Source organism: Aquarana catesbeiana, linkage group LG08 (assembly GCF_042186555.1).
Source record: "Aquarana catesbeiana isolate 2022-GZ linkage group LG08, ASM4218655v1, whole genome shotgun sequence".
NCBI classification, from domain to species: domain Eukaryota; kingdom Metazoa; phylum Chordata; class Amphibia; order Anura; family Ranidae; genus Aquarana; species Aquarana catesbeiana.
Genome location: NC_133331.1, coordinates 5207339 through 5224043, shown reverse-complemented (window position 1 = coordinate 5224043; position 16705 = coordinate 5207339). Strand labels below are relative to the sequence as shown.

General features: G+C 45.2%; 1 pseudogene; it reads right to left on the bottom strand.

Moving 5' to 3' along the window:
• Positions 1-241: 241 nt before the first annotated feature.
• On the bottom strand, positions 242-1989 carry LOC141105200 (C3a anaphylatoxin chemotactic receptor-like; annotated as a pseudogene).
• Between the last annotated feature and the right edge of the window lie 14716 nt (positions 1990-16705).

The following is a 16705-nucleotide window of genomic DNA, read 5'->3' as shown; positions in this document are numbered from 1 at the left end:
TCCAGCTTAGTGATCGGTGGACAGATTGGACAACTTGGAGGGGGGGAGGGGGGTGCACATATACTGATAACACCTATCACCCCAAATGGTCAATAAGCACTAAGCCCTGATGCCATGTGACTTATTCAAGACATACGGTATGGCCGCCCTAACACGCAATGATAAGATGTTGAGAAGGCAGTTGATTACAATCACTAATAAAGCTAAAAACGCTAAAATATCTACAAAACCATTTCATACATTATATAGGGAGGCTTTCTTCTTCTTCTGTGGTGTGCTGGTCCTCATTGCCTAGTGGGGATAATACGTTCTCCCTAAATATATTTTGCATGATCTCACTCAACTTCTGCTTCATATCTTTCCCCATGAAGACGTAGAGTATTGGGTTGATGCAACTATTGAATATGGCCAGAGAATGTGAGACAAGGTACAGGATGTCCAGTACCTCATTGTCAGTGTATAGCACGATTACTCCTATGATGTGGTAGGGGGCCCAGGTGATGAAAAAAAACGACAATAACACTTATTGACATCTTGATGGTTCTTCTACCTACTTCAGAAAATCTGATATTTTTTACTGCAAAAGCCAGATGAATGTAACAGATACAAATGATAATAAGAGGGATCAGAAATCCAAACATTGCACATGTAAGATAGAAGGACTCTATTATGTGAGGTTCTGAATCGCAGAAGGTCCTGTTATCAGAGGTGTCATATCTCTTGTAGAAGGCCTCAGGCAGACACATCACACAGGACAACATCCAAATAGCCAAGCATATCATCCACGCTATTTTGGTTCTTCTGTGATTTCGGGCCCACACGGGATGGACAACCAGAATCCATCGGTCAACGCTGATAGCCACCAGGGTGAAGACACTGGTATACATGTTAAAGAAGAGGATGAACACTAACATCCTGCAGAGGACAGGACCGTACAGCCAGTCTGGGTAGAAGTACTGCGCTATAAAGAATGGAAGACACAAGCAGCACATGATATCAGCAATGGCGACCCTAGGGGGGGCCAGAGGGGGCCCTGACCCCCCCAACATTATGCTGTGCCCCACCATGTGCCCCCCCAAAAAAAAAAAATTTTTTTTTTTTTTTTTTTTTTTTTACAAAAAATCAATGTCTAAGAGGGAGAGAGTCCCCAGTCAGCTCCTGCGGGTGATTCCTCCCCCCTCCCCTGCTCGCTGACACTGCATAATGCGAGCGTTCACACAACCACAGCCGCCTGATCTGCTCCTTTACCTGCATCCTCATTGGCAGGGAGAAGAGCGAGTTGCAGGAAGGACTCCACCAGGACTCTCAGTTACTGAAAAAACAGACTGATTTCTCCCATCCTTAGGACAGGAGAACCAGCCTGTAAATTCCAAGAGATGCCAGACCAGCGCTGCCAATAGCAGGGGCAGGACAGCAAGAGGAGGCTGGGGAACCCCACAGTGGCAGAACACCAGGGCCCGGAGGCAAGACAACCTTTGCAACCCTGATAGTTCTCCCACTGCTTTAGATCCTTATATTTTCTTGATATGCTGGTGACATATATCTCTTGTTTTCTGCCACCCTGGGGGACCCCAATACAGTAGGAAGGGAGCTCACTGTAGAACATGTGAAAGGGCCGTTGTGGGGTCGTAGTAAAGGGCCCCAGGATATATATATATATATATATATATATATATATATATATATATATATATATGCATTTTATAGTTGCCCCCCTACTTTTGTCCCTGTCCCCCCATGTGCCCCCCCTAAATTTGAAAGCTGGAGACGCCACTGGATATCGGCCAGAGCAAGGTTCCCAAACCAAATGGTAGTCACGGTCCGCTCCATCTTCACTCCGGTAACCCAAAGCACCAGAGCATTGCCGGGGACACCCACCAGAGTAGTGAGAGATAAAACCAGGATTGTGAAAATGCGCTCAGGGTTGTAATATATGTCTGACTCCATTTCACTGCTGACATTGAACATCTTGTTTACCTGTAAAGACATCAAGAGTTACTTCATCTGTCTGATTATTACTCAATTCAGGGCTTTTTGTCTGCCATTCCGGCACCTATGGAAGCCCTCTTCACCTGGACAGTACGGGTTTTGAATGGGGTTTCCCGTGCCGGTGTCTCCTTCCCCTGCCTGCGCTGTTCGGCGCTCTGCCCGAGTCCCCGGCGCTGTGTGAGTTTTGCGGGGCGGTGTTGTGTAAAGCACACAGTGTTGAGATGGGAATGAGGGACATCTACTACCAAACGCATGTAGGCATAGGACACGCCCCCTGCCACACCCCCTTAAAGGAGAATTAACCCCAAAAAAGGCTTATCAAATTCACAAGGGCTTTTTTTGTTACCACTACTATTCCTTTATATTGGCTTTTAAAAATGTACAAATGCAGCAATTTAGAATTTGGATGAAAGGTTTAGCACTGGGAAACACTTTTTGAAAGATAAAAAGTGCATTTTATATACAACTATCTAGATCAGACCAAAATGAGGGACAAATGTGGAGGAAAGAGGGACAGAGGGACATTGCTCCAAATTAGGGACAGTCCCTCCAAATCAGGGACAGTTGGGAGCTATGGAGTATGTGACCTGTCCGGAGTGCGGTTTGCACAGACAGAGCCTTCCTTCCACGCAAGCTAAGGGACACGACCGCTGGGTGAGTGCAGAGCTGAGGGTCCTTCCTTTCCTCCTCATTGCTTTACTTTCCTGAACTTCACAGTCCACAAGCTTTCCAGTGTGGGACTTGTCAGGCTGGTCTTTCCAGGGACATTGCTGCTGATTGAAGATCGCAGTCTAGTACCCTCTGCAGTCCCATCCTGGCATATTTACTATATTGTCCTGAGCTCACTCAGTAGCCTTTTTCTGATATTTTCTTCTCTATTTGTGGGGTGCCTGTGGATTGCTTTGGATTTTTTTGGGTTGTTTTTGGTAATTAAAAGGAGCTTAAAAGTGTTGTAGAATGCACAGTGCTGCTTTGTGAACAATTTGTATGGGGTTGGGTTCAGTAGAGCTGATTCAGGTTTTTGGATGGAGGTACACTGCCCTACTGACATCACCCACTGTCCAACTGATTCTGTCCACTGCCCTACTGTCACATCCACTGCTCTACTGTCACATCCACTGCTCTACTGACATCGTCCACTTCCCTACTGACACCGTCCACTGCCCTAATGGCATCATCCACTGCCCTACTGTCACGTCCTCTGCCCTACTGACACCGTCACTGACACCGTCCACTGCCCTCCTGACACCATCCACTGCCCTCCTGACACCATCCACTGCCCTACTGACACCGTCAACTGCCCTACTGACACCGTCCACTGCCCACCTGACACCGTCCTCTGCCCTACTAACACCATCCACTGCCCTACTGACACCGTCCACTGCCCTCCTGACACCGTCCTCTGCCCTCCTGACCCCGTCCACTGCCCAACTGACACCATCCACTGCCCTCCTGACACCGTCCTCTGCCCTACTGACACTATCCACTGCCCTACTGACACCATCCACTGCCCTACTGACACCGTCCACTGCCCTCCTGACACCATCCACTGCCCCACTGACACCATCCACTGCCCCACTGATACCATCCTCTGCCCTCCTGACACCATCCACTGCCTTACTGACACCATCCACTGCCCTCCTGACACCATCCACTGCCCCACTGACACCATCCACTGCCCTCCTGACACCATCCTCTGCCCTCCTGACACCATCCACTGCCCTACTGACACCGTCCACTGCCCTACTGACACCAGCCACTGCCCTCCTGACACCATCCACTGCCCTACTGACACCGTCCACTGCCCTACTGACACCGTCCACTGCCCTCCTGACACCGTCCAATGCCCTACTGACACCGTCCTCTGCCCTCCTGACCCCGTCCACTGCCCAACTGACACCATCCACTGCCCTCCTGACACCGTCCTCTGCCCTACTGACACTATCCACTGCCCTACTGACACCATCCACTGCCCTACTGACACCGTCCACTGCCCCACTGACACCATCCACTGCCCCACTGATACCATCCACTGCCCTACTGACACCGTCCACTGCCCTACTGACACCAACCACTGCCCTCCTGACACCATCCACTGCCCTACTGACACCGTCCACTGCCCTACTGACACCGTCCACTGCCCTCCTGACACCGTCCAATGCCCTACTGACACCGTCCTCTGCCCTCCTGACCCCGTCCACTGCCCAACTGACACCATCCACTGCCCTCCTGACACCGTCCTCTGCCCTACTGACACTATCCACTGCCTTACTGACACCATCCACTGCCCTCCTGACACCGTCCACTGCCCTACTGACACCAGCCACTGCCCTCCTGACACCATCCACTGCCTTACTGACACCATCCACTGCCCTCCTGACACCGTCCACTGCCCTACTGACACCGTCCACTGCCCTACTGACACCGTCCACTGCCCTCCTGACACCAGCCACTGCCCTCCTGACACCGTCCACTGCCCTACTGACACCGTCCACTGCCCTACTGACACCGTCCACTGCCCTACTGACACCGTCCACTGCCCTCCTGACACCAGCCACTGCCCTCCTGACACCGTCCACTGCCCTACTGACACCGTCCACTGCCCTACTGACACCGTCCACTGCCCTACTGACACCGTCCACTGCCCTACTGACACCGTCCATATAGGAAAACTGAGAAGGGGGTTTGCTTTGTACAGAGGTAAGAGCTGCAGAGGGCAGGTTGCGCAAAATGAGAGCTGTTGAGGGTGGGGGAGGTTGTGCAGAGGTGAGAGCTGTAGGGGAAGCTGGGGGTGCAGAGGTGAAACATGGGGGGGTGGCAAAGGTGAGAGCTGTGGATTGGACTGAGCTTTCGATTAGGGTGCAGAAGGGGAGTAGAGATAATATGGATGGGGTGCAGAAGGGGAGTAGAGATAATATGGATGGGGGTGCAGATGGGGAGCAGAGATAATATGGATGGGGGTGCAGATGGGGAGCAGAGATAATATGGATGGGGGTGCAGAGGTGAGGTGTGGACTGGGGGTGTAAGCTGTAGTTAGAGGGGTGCAGAGGTGAGATGATGATGGGGGGGCAAAGGTGAGTTGTGGATAGGGGTGCAGAGTGGAGCTGTGGACAGGGGAAAGAAGAGGTGAGCTGTGGATGAGGGTTGCAGAGGTTAGGTGTAGATGGGGGACACAGAGGTAAACAAAGAGATAAGCAGAAGTGAGGATTTGATGGTTACTTTTGGGGGGATACTTGAGGGAAAAGACCAGGGAAATTTGCTGGGGGACAGTAAAGCATACAGAGTTTGTGACCAAGAGAACATAATGTATGGCACAGTGTGCTGGGTCCAGTGCTGGGAATTTTGTAGCACCTTGTACATTACATACTCAGAACCGCTATACTCTGTGCTGTATGTTACATAATAAAGGCCTCTGGATGGTACTCCTTATTAATGCTGTACTCTGCACAATGGGTTTTGCATTACATACTCCTGAGCCTTGCACTCTGTATGATGGACTGCATATTACATACACTTTACCACCGCTCTCTGTGTGCTGGGCTCTATGTTACATATTCCTGACCCCTGCACTCTGTACACAGGGCTTCATATTTCTGAGAACAAGGGATGCTTTGCATTAAATATAAGTACTATCTTGTTTGCTGATTTTTTTTTTTGTATTTTTTTTTTTTGCGCCTTGTGTGATATGTACAGCTCACAACTGCACAATACACACTCCTGAGCCCTGTATGCTATGAAGTCCTGAGTCCTGTACATTGTGTGTTACACATTCCTGAACCATGTGTGATACGCAGTTCTAAGCCTTCACTTATTACAATTATATGGCGCCGCTGTACTTCTCTCCTCTAAGGAAGGTTTGTCTGGGGGTGGGGTTTGGGTGTGGTTGGGGGGTGGAGTTTGGGCGTGGTTGTGGGCAGAGATTTGGGCAGGGAGGGTGAGTTCCTGCACCTTTTTTCTGAGAAAAAAAGCCCTATGTACAGGAGAGGAGTGTGGAGGGTATGACAGTGGTGGTATGTACAGGAGAGGAGTGTGGAGGGTATGACAGTGGGCATTATGTACAGGAGAGGAGTGTGGAGGGTATGACAGTGGGCTGTATCTACAGGAGAGGAGTGTGGAGGGTATGACAGTGGGCTGTATGAACAGGAGAGGAGTGTGCAGGGTATGACAGTGGGCTGTATGTACAGGAGAGGAGTGTGGAGGGTATGACAGTGGGCAGTATGTACAGGAGAGAAGTGTGGAGGGTATGACAGTGGGCGGTATGTACAGGAGAGGAGTGTGGAGGGTATGACAGTGGGCAGTATATACAGGAGAGGAGTGTGTGGAGGGTATGACAGTGGGCAGTATGTACAGGAGAGGAGTGTGGAGAGTATGACAGTGGGCTGTATGTACAGGAGAGGAGTGTGAAGGGTATGACAGTGGGCTGTATGTACAGGAGAGGAGTGTGGAGAGTATGACAGTGGACAGTATGTACAGGAGAGGAGTGTGGAGGGTATGACAGTGGGCAGTATATACAGGAGAGGAGTGTGTGGAGGGTATGACAGTGGGCAGTAGGTACAGGAGAGGAGTGTGGGGGGTATGACAGTGGGCAGTATGTACAGAAGAGGAGTGTGGAGGGTATGACAGTGGGCAGTATGTACAGGAGAGGAGTGTGGAGGGTATGAGAGTGGGCAGTATGTACAGGAGAGGAGTGTGGAGGGTACAACATCAAGCAGTATATAAAGGAGAGGAGTGTGGAGAGTATGACAGTGGTCAGATCATGCAGGAGAGGAGTATAGAGAATATTCCCATGGACAGTGGGTGCAGGAGAGAAGTGTGGGGGGGTATGGCAGTGGACAGTTTGTACAGGAGGAGAGTGTGGGGGGAGGGGGGATATGACAGTGGGAAATACCTAACTGTGCTACACAAGCTTGGTGCACCCTCTGTATTTTCTATTACAAGAAATAACATTAATGCCGTGTACACACGATCGGAATTTCGGCCCGCAAAAGACTGATGATAGTTTTTCGTTTGAAAATGCAACCGTGTGTATGCTCCATTGGACTTTTGCTGGCCGAATTACAGCAAGCAAAAGATTGAGAGCATGTTCTTAATTTTTCTGTCGGAAAAAGTTCCTATCTGAAAATGCGATAGTCTGTGGCAATTCCGACGCGCAAAATTCCTACGCATGCTCGGAAACAATTCGACGCATGCTCGGAAGCATTGAACTTAATTTTCTCGGCTCGTCGTAGTATTGTACGTCACTGCATTCTTGACGGTCGTAAGTTCAATGAACTTTTGCGTGACCGCGTGTATGCAAGGCAAACTTGAGCGGAATCCCGTCGGAAAAGCCATCATATCTTTTTCAGACGAGAAGTCCGATCGTGTGTACGCAGCATAAGACTGTGAGAGCTCTACACAGCAAGGTCTTTTAGACTCATCACAGAGTTATAAATCCACCAGGATAAGTCGTCCCTATTCTGGAATGCCACAACAAAAGTTGGAGCCCAGATATAGGAAGTCAGAGACAGGTGACAAGGTTATTTTCATCCCATACAGCCATTAGAAGTGAAGGGATTGTACTATAACCAGGCAAAATGGAACCAATGTGTGATCATCAGGTGTTTTTTTTTATTTAATGGGCACCTCTGCTGACAACACATTGGTTCTATTTTGAGGTCCTGCCCCCCTTTAGGGTCTTATCTGTCCTTCTGGGTAGTCCAGCTGTCCTTTCCTACTGCTCATCAAGGTCCCAGCTTTGCTAGCTGGGGGGTCTATTCTATTGAGCTTTGCTTGAGATGACTGAAAGGCTTCATTTTGGGGATCTGGTCTGGAGAATTCACTGGAGTTGTGTCTGGAAGATGTTGGAAGGAGGAATCCAACTATCCAAGGACATTAGTGAGTGTGCTGCTACTATCCCATGGACATTGTTCATGGTGTCCCTGCCACGTTCAGTCCATTATTTGTTAGGACTGTGCTCAGTATCTCTAGGAGGAAGATAGGTGTCCTCAAAATACTACTGAACTTTGTATCCCACTCCTATCCCAATATAAAGTTTTTAATCAACTACACTGGTCTTGGTCTACACATTTTGAGAAATTATCGACCTCCGAGATAAAATGTGCTAATTCTTACATTATTTGATCAGATGAATTAGAAAACAGGTGATAAAGGTGCTGGTTGGCTAAAGTTTTCAAGATATTTCACAATAAAGATTTATACACAGGCAAGTATATTTGCCTACAGGGGAGGGGGGTGTCTGATGATCATGATGCCTCGTAACTTCTCGACAATATACGGTAGAGCAATGAAAATTGTACCACATGGAAGTATATAAATTTATCTTCACTTAGAGACTAAAGATTATTACCTATTTTTTAAATTGCAATTTAATTGCAATTTAATTGCAATTTATTTTAATTTATTATTTTTTTAATTGCAAGGTACATTTGTTTTAGTCAGATCTACGCATCATACAATTACTTCTGGTGGCTTTTGAAAGTGTCATTGCCTAACACTTCCAAGGAACAGTTGTGTGATGTTTTCCCTCAGAAGTCACAATGCCTCAAAACTGTGTGAACAATGCAGATAACTTCTACTACATTTGTGGAGAGGTTACATTTGCATCTCACAAGTGCAGTATGACAGCATTGGTAAAAAAAGGCACACCCCTGATATTTTAGATGCAAAATAGGGGATCAGGACAAGAGTTGGGCCCCTCATTATTGTTGCTTTACATGTGCAACTTATCTGCGTCATTGGCTAAACAAGAAGAACAAGTCCATGCCTTTCACAGTCCCAATGGTGTGGAGGGAGCATGAAAATCTTACATAAAAAAACAATAAATGAATGGAAAGTTATGTTGCTGTACATACTGCCCACTGTCATACCCTCTACACTCCTCTCCTGTATATACTGCCCATTGTCATACCCTCCACACTCCTCTCCTGTATATACTGCCCATTGTCATACCCTCCACACTCCTCTCCTGTATATACTTCCCGCTGTCATACCCTCCACACTCCTTTCTTGCACCCACTGTCCATGGTCATACCATCCACAGCCCTCTCTTACACCCACTGTCATACTCCCCACACTCCTCTCCTGTACATACTGCCCCCAACATACATCTTTGTGTCTCTCCTGCACCCACTGCCCACTGTCTTACTCTCTACACTCCTTCCCTTCACTCAATGTCCATGGTCATAGCCACCACAGCCCTCTCCTGCACCCACTTTTCATTACATGCCCCAAATTCCTCTTTTGCATCCACCCTCATTGTCATACCCTCCACACTCCTCTCCTGTACATACTCTCCATTGTCATACATGCCAGGGTCCTCTCACCTTTCATACTTTTATGTCATCTTCTTATATCTCTTGCCTCTTCTTCTCTCTGCCTGTCTATCTTTATATCTAACTCCCATTTATTCTCCTTTTGTCTTCCTCATTCTCCTTCCTCCTCTTTCCCATTTCAATTTCACTTTTTTCCTCTCACTCTTCCATCTCCCACCCATTTGGAATGACTTCTCCATGGCCGGTCTTACCTCTACTAGTCTGCAGCAGATGGAGAGAAGAACCTTCCACCTCCTCGGAATATTTCAGAGTAACAAATGATGATTAAAATGTATTCTTACCTTAACTTACAAAACTGTAATGGTAACACACCGACTTCCTTCCTGCAGGTTTTTTGTGAAATCGTTTTTTAAGCAGGTAAGAAGCCATCCCTAAACTAAAATGCCATCAGTGGGTATTTCTCCCTTTCAAGTTGTCTTTATTTTTGTTTTTTATCCTTGCTGTAGATGGGAAATGTGCAATTTTAAGTATAGGAAAGCTGGCAATTGGTTCTTCTACCTTTAGCAGCAATGACCGCAAGTTAATATTTCCATCTGCTGATGTGAGGATTATAAGGAGAAAAACATTTTGGGGTATATTTATTATTATTGTTTCCCAAGATTTTGGGATTTCTGGAAAAGGGGTTCCCCATGATATCACTGCCCATACTGGATATTATTCCAGATATAGGCAATAAATGTCTCAAGTTGTAAAGCGCTACATATACTGGTGGCGCTATAAAAATCCTCTATAATAATAATGTCTAGCACTTCTGCCTTGTAACTCTGGGGTCCTGGGTAGGGATGAGCTTCGTGTTCGAGTCAAACCCATCGTCTGTTCGCCCGTTCGCAGAATTGCAAACGATATGGGCCGTTCGCGCCAAATTTGTGTGGCGTGTCAAATCCCATAATTCACTGCGGCATTGCAGTGCATTGCTGGCTGATGATTGGCCAAGCATGCACTATGACCCGCATGCTTGGCCAATCACAGCGCCGTCTGTAGAGAAAGCTGTAATTGGCCAAAGCCAGGGTGGCTTTGGCCAATTATGGCTCAGGGGGTTTAGTACACGCCCCACACTATATAAAGCCGCCTGCACTGCGGCCCTGTGTAGTGTGTGTTCCGGCGTTGAGAGTCAGAGACAGAGAGACAGTGTCATTTGATTTAAGTTAGATAGATTAGGCAGGACAGTCAGTGAGTTAGCTGTACTTACAGTGTATTGTGTATATATATGCATCCCAGGTGTTGTATATATATATATACACTGTATTCAGTTTAGCTAGATCCGTTCCTGTTATCTTCCTACTGACAGGCAGGCTTGTGTTGTTACAGTATTTACAGCTACCTGAAGAAAATTGCTGGTGTTCCTCTGATCCTATTAGTACCACAGTCAGGCAGCTAGACTATTTACAGTTAGTGCAGTGCGTCCTGCTCACAGTGTTCAGCTAAAGCTACAAGTTAGTGTAGTGCATCCTCCTCACAGTGTTCAGCTAAAGCTACAAGTTAGTGTAGTGCGTTCTCCTCACAGTGTTCAGCTAAAGCTACAAGTTAGTGTAGTGCGACCTCTGCACAGTGTTCAGCTAAAGCTACCTGTAGAAGGTTGGTGGTGTTTTCCTGATCTTATCACTACCGCAGGCAGCTACATTATTTACATGTTAGTGTAGTGCGACCTCTGCACAGTGTTCAGCTGAAGCTAAAAGTTAGTGTAGTGCACAGTGTTCAGCTAAAGCTACAAGTTAGTGTAGTGCGTCCTCTGAACCGTGTTCAGCTAAAGCTACAAGTTAGTGTAGTGCACAGTGTTCAGCTAAAGCTACAATTTAGTGTAGTGCGTCCTCTGAACAGTGTTCAGCTAAAGCTATAAGTTAGTGTAGTGCACAGTGTTCGGCTAAAGCTACAAGTTAGTGTAGTGCGTCCTCATCACAGTGTTCAGCTAAAGCTACAAGTTAGTGTAGTGCGTCCTTCTCACAGTGTTCAGCTAAAGCTACAAGTTAGTGTAGTGCGACCTCTGCACAGTGTTCAGCTAAAGCTACAAGATAGTGTAGTGCGTCCTCTGAACAGTGTTCAGCTAAAGTTACAAGTTAGTGTAGTGCGACCTCTGCACAGTGTTCAGCTAAAGCTACCTGTAGAAGGTTGGTGGTGTTTTCCTGATCCTATCACTACCGCAGGCAGCTACATTATTTACACGTTAGTGTAGTGTGACCTCTGCACAGTGTTTAGCTAAAGCTGCAGTACCTGTAGAAGGTTGGTGGTGTTTTCCTGATCCTATCACTACCGCAGGCAGCTACATTATTTTAACGTTAGTGTAGTGCGTCCTCTTCACAGTGTTCAGCTAAAGCTATCTGTAGAAGGTTGGTGGTGTTTTCCTAAAACTATCACTACCGCAGGCAGCTACATTATTTACACATTAGTGTAGTGCGTCCTCTGCACAGTGTTCAGCTAAAGCTATCTGTAGAAGGTTGGTGGTGTTTTCCTGATCCTATCACTACCACAGGCAGCAACATTATTTACACGTTAGTCTAGTGCGACCTCTGCACAGTGTTCAGCTAAAGCTACCTGTAGAAGGTTGGTGGTGTTTTCCTGATCCTATCACTACCGCAGGCAGCTACATTATTTTAACGTTGGTGTAGTGCGTCCTCTGCACAGTGTTAGGGGCAACTTTTAAATAAGTTGCTTTAAGTTTATATTGCTTTGTCAAATCTTAGCTCTTATTAAAGAAATAGACACAGAAGCAGAGTATCTGTATATCAATCTACGAGCCCTGATGTCCCGTATTGATCTGAACTGTCTTGTTTTATTGGATCTTTTATAAGGTGGGTTATATAAACACAAGTATCAAAGTGCAACATAGATATGAGATAATAAAAGCAGTTTCAACAGATACTGATGTATCAGCAGCCAAAGGTTACAATAAAAGCAGTTTCATTGAAAGAATAATGTGTCAGCAGACAAAGGTTAATTTCATAAGAGACTGAAAAGCAGGCATTATATTTTATAACAGATTTACACGTAGGTCTTAGATTAAGTGAGAACTCTGAATCAAATCCCTAACCCTATCAATTTCCCCCTTTGACATCATCCTCTCCTTCCCCCTGGGTCCTCATGAATAAGTTCTAGTCAGTTTTTCCCCAGAGTCCTTTCACTGACCGCGGGTTGTCAGAGGGGTAAAACCCATCCCCCTAGGTATTACCAACATCTTAAATTCAAAAAGAGGAGTTTTGTAGGAGTAGGGTGATGTCAATACACATTTATCAGTATGCCCTGTCTATTCTCCTAATTTTCCTATTTATTTTCCTGTATACACATATATTTGTGATTGTAAGTGAAATTAATATTAAAATAATAATAATCATTGGACTTAACAACCAGTGAAAGGTATTGGTTGCTGTAGAAGACATTCCACTAAATATATCCCACCAATGTGGTGCAGTATCCTGTTGTATCTGTGAGGAAAGATGCACTAGTCTACCTTTGTCAATTATTGCAGATACAAGGTTATTCTGTAGGGTATGTTCTAGTGTTTCTATGTGTCGTCTTAACAACTCTGATTGTTCCAAAACCTGTTTTAGTGGGTCTAAAGAAATTATAAAGGGTGTAGTGTCAGTGAGATTATGTACCTCATAAACTGAAGAGAATACTTTATCGGCGTCTGGTTCAAAAAGATAGGTATCATTATCCCACTTTAGTGACTTTATATTCTTAATATATCCTGAAAAGGGAGCTGATCTATTTAAAGGCTGACATGGTATAGTTACTACTTGTAATAATACATATGTGCTGGGGTCCTATTTCAATAAAGCTATTACTTTCAATCACTGGTGTTCTCTGGAGCCTGCATATACTAGTCTGATAGTTTAACAGGCAAGGTTCATACACCGGAGAACTTCTCCCACACACCATTCCTTTGTTCGTTCTTCCACATAGACCAAGATTATGGGTTCTGTTCTGCTTATCTACATACTTTCCATAGATTTCAGGATACTAGAGCTCATTTTTTTTTTATGTTGAGGGGCATTACCACTAATTTGCACATTTCTACTATCTTCTCCACCCTGTAAGCCTCAAACCTGCCCGTACACCACCCATCTTCACATTCTATTTCATTCCCTTCTACTTGGAACCATATGCCATCATTATCTAGTGCCTTGAAGTATTTCATCCAGGTGTGATAATTTCCTAATTGTAGCTCGGTTCTAGCCCGGTTTATTTGTATATGGTAGGATAAAAGATTAAAGGAACACTGGGTAAAATTTATGAATTGTTGAGTCTGATTCCACAGCCCGAGTTCACTTGTTATTGTATAATTTATTAATCCCCCCAAAAACTGTAGTAAGGGTATTTCTTTAAGTTGGGTTTCAAAAGCTGTGGGTAGCCATTTACTTGTAATTGTAAAACTATCTGCTATATGTCCTCCTGCATGTTTCCATCTATTATTCATTTCTTCTATTTCTATCGAGTTTAGAACTCCCATCACTGTACCTGACAGTCCCAGTAAAGTGTCATACCATGCTCGTCAGTACCTACATTTTGGAATTTCAGGAAAAGTTACATTAAATTTGACTTTTGTCTTTTGTTGTGATACTGATACATTGATACAAGTGTGGGGCACGGGTGTTAGCATTGATGATTCAAATGTGGGAACTATTTATTCCTCCATCTGTATGTGAAACCCATAGGATTGTGCATTCCAATACCACCCGTCCGTTCTGTTTTCTCTCCACCAGGAGGCACAGAGAAAGGTACTTGATTGATTAACTGCAATAATATCCGTTAGGCTGAACATGCCCTCGGATATATTTCCTCCCTCCGACACTGTTACCAGTATTTGATACATTTGCCCCAAGACTTGTTTTTGGGCCTGTCTCCATATCTGAGAGGGTTTTAATTTCTGACATCTATGGTTTTTCGTATTATTAAAAGAAATCCCATACTAGTGTTTAATTGAAATGTTATATTTACCTCTGACTGTGGTTCTGCCCTTATCCATGCTATGTTTTGGTCTATGTGTAACGGTCTCTTGTGTCCTTTAACCGTGAAAATTACCCACTGTAATGTATTCGTCCATTTTGTAACCTGAAACATTAGCAACCTTTGTGTCATCTATAACCTAATCGTATATCTGCCGTATCCTCCATCTCAATCACACGAATACCAGGAGTCCAGCTATACACTTGTAGAATGGCAAGTTTAAACAGACAATAGAAAAGCAGAAATTTCATAATGGCGTTTTCTTAAGGATGCTTCTTGCAGTGTGATGCGTGTATCCAGGTTGGCTTTCCTTCCAGCTTTACTGAAGTGGCTGTGGTCAAGGGTGCTTGATATGGACCTTCAAATCTAGGTTCCAATGTTTTTCTGGTGTGTTTCTTTACATATACATAATCCCCTGGTAGCAGAGTATGTGTACCTGTTATTGAATTAGGGTCTGGAAGAGAAGAATACCCACTTTTGTGGATCTTAGTTAGACGTTGTTGTAATTGTATCACATATGCAGTTAAACTGTCACATTACAATTGCATACTCTGTGGAAAGTATAAACCTAATCTAGGCGCATTCCCAAAAAGTATCTCATATGGGGATAATCCTGTTTTCCCTGTAGGGGTGTATCTTATGGAGAATAAAGCCAAAGGCAGACATTCAGGCCATGGCTTGTTTAACTCTTGCATGGCTTTTTGTATTTTTAACTTTATTGTCCCATTTACTCTCTCCACCGATCCCGAACTCTGTGGGTGGTAAGGGGTGTGAAAACTTTGTTGAACCCCTAACATGGTCATCACATTCTGCATGATTTCTCCTGTAAAGTGTGTTCCCCCTATCTGATTCTATGGTTTCAGGAAGACCAAACCTAGGTATTAACTCAGTGATCAGTTTCTTAGCTGTGGCTTTTGCTGTAGCTGATTTTACTGGAGGACCTGAGAATAAATCAATACATACGAGGACAAATTCAAAGGGGTCGCTCTTGGGCATTTGTATGTAGTCAATTTGCAGTCTCTGGAAGGGGTATTGGGCCCGGACCTGGTGTTTTCGTGGGGTTTTTACTCTCTGTCCTGGGTTATTCAGGAGACAGATTTGGCAGGCTGCACAGTAGTTTCTTGCAGTACTACTAAATCCAGGGGCGAGCCATCCTTGGTTCACAATCCTATACATGGAATTGGAACTAACATGTGTGGGTAGGTGAACTGCCGCTGCCATTGCTGGGTACAGAGAGGCAGGTAGGCATACTTTGCCTCCTTCCCTCCATACATTGTCAAGGTCTGGTGCTGCTCCCATTCTGACCCACTTATCTTTCTCGCTCTCCCCTGCTTGCTCCTGTAATTTACTCAGCTGCTGCCATGTTGGTTCTGGGATACTCACCTCTACTGCTGCTAAGGTCTCAGAGCTTCCTTCCCCTAGAGCTGCCTGTTTTGCAGTCAAATCTGCAAATGCATTTCCTTTTGCCTCAATTGTTTTTGCGCTCGTGTGTGCCGCTATCTTCATGATGGCCACTCCTTTAACCTTTTGAAGATTGTTCTAAAGCTTTTAATTCCGCTTCCTGTGCTGACATGTGGGCTGGTAAGGGCTGTGCTTAAATCACCTGTGTATCAGTCACTACGGCATACCCTGTGTGATATTTACCCTTGTCATCAGCAAACCTGCTACCATCTATATACAAGGTGTGCTCAGCATTTAAAATTGGTGTATCTGTAACATGTGGGAATCCCATTGTCTCCTGCTCCATGAGCTGAAAACAATCGTGCTCATCTACCTCTTTAAACAGAAGGGTGTCAGGTACCTCATGTCCTTTCTAACTAGTACTATTAGCACTATCATTCCCCCTTGCCAAATCTGGTGACTGAAGAGGCAAAAAGGTGGCCAAATTTAAGGTTGTACAGCGCTGAAAAGTGACATTTGGAGGTAAAAGTAAAGTACACTGTAACCTTAATTGCCTAGCCATGGAAATGTGTTTGGGCTGTACCTGAGACAAGATGGCATGTATGTCATGTGTGGTATGCACTACAACTGGATTGTCTAGAACAATCTCTGATGACTTATCTATGATAATTGACACTGCAGCTACCGCCCGTACACAGGACGGTGAACCTCTAGATACTGGATCTAATGCTGCTGAAAAGTAAGCGATTGGTCTTTGTTTTACATTTGCCTGTGTCAGAACACCTGTGGCGTGTCCAGTGATCTCAGCAATGTACAGATTAAATGTCTTAGTATAATCTAAAGTGATAAACGACTCATAAGCTACTTCTGTAAGCATATACGGTATAATTTTCAAACAATCGTATAATGGCCACATCAAAGTGCTAGCGTGTGGTATCCATTGTCTACAAAATGACACAATACCTAAAAACATACGCAATTGTTTGAAATTCCGTGGGTTAACATTCCCTTTATCACTTGAACCCTCTCCTCAGTAAGATGTC